The sequence below is a fragment of the Danio rerio genome, chromosome 15, assembly GCF_049306965.1.
Source record: "Danio rerio strain Tuebingen ecotype United States chromosome 15, GRCz12tu, whole genome shotgun sequence".
In the NCBI taxonomy this organism is placed as follows: Eukaryota; Metazoa; Chordata; class Actinopteri; order Cypriniformes; family Danionidae; genus Danio; species Danio rerio.
This window is the reverse complement of record NC_133190.1, coordinates 38,623,305-38,627,500: the sequence shown is the minus strand read 5'-3', so window position 1 is coordinate 38,627,500 and position 4,196 is coordinate 38,623,305. Positions and strand designations below refer to the sequence as shown.

At 38.1% G+C, this 4,196-nt stretch overlaps 1 protein-coding gene across 1 annotated transcript in view; it reads left to right on the top strand.

The window, feature by feature from the left end:
- Nucleotides 1-2,906, top strand: part of col4a4 (collagen, type IV, alpha 4) — a 103,240-nt gene extending 100,334 nt beyond the window's left edge. Inside the window, exon 48 of the mRNA XM_009291835.5 lies at nt 1-2,906. This exon is cut by the window's left edge and continues 1,539 nt beyond it. The gene's annotated coding sequence lies outside the window, so the exon portion shown is untranslated.
- The last annotated feature ends 1,290 nt before the right edge of the window (nt 2,907-4,196 follow it).

Sequence of the window (4,196 nt, the reverse complement as noted above, 5' to 3'; positions counted from 1 at the left end):
TGGTCATGTGATGTGGGTTTTCAGCGGTATCCGCTTGTTAAATGTGACGTCACGCAAAGCGGTTTCCGGTTCCAAACGCTCTTTTTTCAACTGTATGGGGAGACTCATGAAATGGTATTTATAAACGTTTACAAAGCGATTTAATACTTTCGAAAATCACGATCGCAGATTGTTGCGTACACTATGACTTTATATAAAATTAACTTTAATGTGTGATATGAATTGAAAGATCATAAACAAATAATTTCTCAACTCAAATGAGTGGCAGCTTGGACACGGAAAAAGTATTACATACGTCACCAACACGTCATCACTTAACAAGCGGATAGTGTAGAGGTAGGGCTTTTTAGAAATGCTAGATGAAACGCCAGTGTGGACGTGGATCATTTTCATTCTAAAATGGCATTTTAAAATTACGGCGTTTGAGTGTAAACGGCACCTGAGTGTGTATTTTTCATGAGCGGGTTTGTGACAGGGGCGGGACGGAGCATCGCGATGCCAGCTCAGCATCGTGATGTCTATCGGCCATCAGCGATGGATGATGGCATCGTCTATCGACCCAACCCTATTGAACCTATTCTTCAATGCGGAAGTGCGCTCTTTTTTGCGACTGTTTTAGAACTTCCGCTTCAGTCGCCTATAGGAGAAATGACTAGGAATAAAAAATGGTAGAAAATGATCACACTACTTGCTCAACAAACAAGTGTGTTCATGACTATACAGACAAAGCAGAATAATATAATAAGAAAATTTCAGTTTGCAACATCAAGCAGAAGAACGAGCTGTTTTTATGTCTAAAAAATAATGGAAGTTGATTATACCGGAAGTCTCGAGCGAAAAAGATTAAAATGGCTGCTCCCGCTCGTACGTGAAGAATAAGCTGAATATGGAAGTCAATGTGTCTTAGCAACCAGCATTCTTCAAAATATCTTCCTTTGTGTTCAACAGAAGATAGAAACTCAAACTGGTTTTGAACAAGTGAGGGGTAGGTAAACTATGATACAATTACTTTTTTAGGTGAACAACCCCTTTAACTTATTTTGAGACTTATTATTTAATGTAAGAATTAATGCAGAAAACTACATTTCCCATGATGCTTTAAAGAGGCATCTAATTAATCAAAGAGTCATATGCATTCTTGCAATGATCTTAAAATATGTTATGTAGATACTACCAACAATTTTTATTTTTTTTTTTGCAATATTTCATAGGATTGTAATTCTTTCCCATAAAGCATTTCTTATTTTTTTTCCTTTTGTCTGATTTTAACAGACAAATTAAAGTTTGTAATGTTGTGATTCTCCTCATTGGTTGGTTTTCACATTCACATAGATGAAAGATTTTATGAAGAAAAGTAATGGGAAAAATACATCTGGGAGTAAAGTTTTCTTCATTTCAAGTGCATAGATTTTAATTCTTTAGTTGAAATCAAGTATTTTAAGCAGTAACTTCACCTAAAAATGAACATTCTGTCATCATTTACTCATTTCTTTCTACACAATACTGAAGAATGTTGGAGGAAAACAGCCATTGACTTCTATAGGATTTTTGTTACTATTTTTAATAGCTGTTTCCCCCCAATATTCCCTTTAGAATAGTTCATTTGGTGTTCAACAGAGGAGAGTAATTCATAAAAGTTTAGAACCAGCGTGCGAGTAAATTTTTGTTTTGGGGTAAACTATCCCTTTAAGGTACGGCCATTTTCCGCGTAAAATGCTGTCACTGTGTTAAGAATCCACAAAATTGGGAAATTAGCATGAAGGTAAAAAGACTTTCCATAAATGTTACACAAAAGCTTTAAATATGATTTTAAATTATGACGACGCCATTTTGACCAACATTTTTGAACAGACATACTTTGAAAAAGCTGTCGTTAGCATTTTGCTAACATGACAACACCTTTAGCAGGGTATGTTTTTAACTTAAGTTAATTTAGAAACGGCAGGAAACCGAGACATTAGCTGTTAGTTTGTAAAGTGTTCAAGAAGATTTTAAGTCGTATGCCATGCGTTTGTGCATTAGCTTAGCTAATCTAAAGGTTGAGCTACATGAATTAGCAAAATTTATTAGACAGTTTAGGAAATCTCCAAAGATTATAATGAACCTACAAATATTTATAATTCTTAAAGCATTGTCTCCAAAGAAATTTGAGATGAGGCTAGCATTATCAGTCCAGTAGTTGTGAATGTTTGGAGGATAGTCAGTAGTTAAACAACCTATGTATTTAAAACACTTCAACGGTACTGTTTCATATAGTTAAACTAAACAAATAGTCCTTTGATTTCTGTGTATTTTGCTGTTTTGTTGCAATTGAATTGACTGCAAAGGTCATCATTATCGTAGACTTGAAAATTGTACCCTTTTTAACTTTGTGATATTTGCCTTTTCTGTCTAAACTAACTCAAGCCATTAAATTGAAACTAACACCCTCAGTATTGTACTGTCCACATAAGGGGTCCTAAGCGATATTTTTTTACATTTTATTTGTTGTTGTTCTGAGCATGATAACTCCTCTGTATGTATATGATTGCAACTTTGCTTTCTATCTTTATGTCAAGAGTATTTATTTAGATAGATATTTTGGTGCTAGTGAATGGACAAAAAAAATCTGTACCCTTTTTAAAAATCATGCTTTTTGTCTGGTTTTGATGTCGCTGTCATATTGCTAATAGAAATACTATTGGCTGTGCTTGGGGACATGTTCATATCTTAAGTACTGTACTGCTGCATGGACGTACACATTAAGACGACGCAAATTGTTAAAACCTTTTCCAAGGCGTTCAGTGTCTTGTGCAGTGTCACATGGATTTTTTTTTTTACATTTAACAGCAGGTTCATCACCTTTTAAATGTTTTATTAAATGTGTAATAAATTTTGAAATTTGTAATAACATGCAATACAAACTCACCCCACTGAAACACACATATGTCTTATCATATATGCTTGTAGATGCTATTCATGAGAAATTACCAAGGAACTTTGCTGCAGTACCATGGCTTCAGCAGGCACAACATTTTGCAGAACTAGAAAATAGTCCCTATTCAGGTAACTAGGTGTCACAGATTGGCCAGGCTCTTCCACCAATTTAACACAATGCCCATCATCACCTGAATTTTAATCATGCACAGCTGCATCTCATCACCATGAGACTATAAAAACACACACCTCACACCACTCTTTGTCCGGGCTCGTTCATACGAAGCGGACTGATAACGAATACTCTCCACGTATTCAGTAGCAGTGAGCGATCCTCCAGAAACTTACCTAATCTCTGTTTTGTCTCCAGTTTGTCCAGTCTGCCCCGTGTTCCAGTTGGAGGTGTGTGTTTCCTCGTTGTCGTCTCCGTAACTCATCTGGTGGGTGCTCCATCGTTCTGTCCCATCCCCTACTCATCTGGTGTGTGTATTCGGTCAGCATCTATATCATCATCCATACTGCAAGGAAGACGGATAGTTACATCCCCTTCATCTCAACGAACGGAACCTTGCATATCCTTATATTGCTCTGCTGTGAAAATAAAAGTTTACATTTTCTACTCACCCTGTTTGTCCGTCCGTTTCCTAACAGAAGCCCGGACCTTTAAAGTTAACAGCATGAGCAATCCCGATCCAATTCAGGAGCTGGTAGACGCGATGAAGAGAGTTTTATCGCCAGCTGCACCACTTCCTGATCCACCACCAGCACCGCGCACTTCTTCGGCTTCCCCCAGCGCATCCAGTCCCATGGCTCGACCAGCGCCCTACTCTGGCGGGGAGGAGGAGTGCAACGGATTCCTATTACAATGTTCCCTTGTATTTACAATGCAACCTGAGTTATATCCCACAGATCGATCTAAAATTGCTTTCATCATTTCACTTCTCTCTGGATCTGCTCTCCGGTGGGCTGAGACCATCTGGAATCAAGCTGGGCCGGTAACTAATTCTATTCAAGCCTTCACCACATATTTCAAAGAGGTTTTTGGTCGCTCTGATGGAGAAGTAGCAGCTGGAGAACAACTTTACCATCTGAAACAAGGAACTATGTCCACACAGGACTATGCCCTTCGGTTCCGTACTCTAGCTGCTGCCAGCGGATGGAATGAGCGATCTCTTCTCACCACTTACCGGCTCGGTTTAGAGCACAAACTTCGTCTTCAGCTAGCAGCCCAAGATGATAATATGGGTTTGGAAAAATTTATCCAACTGTCCCTTCAATGT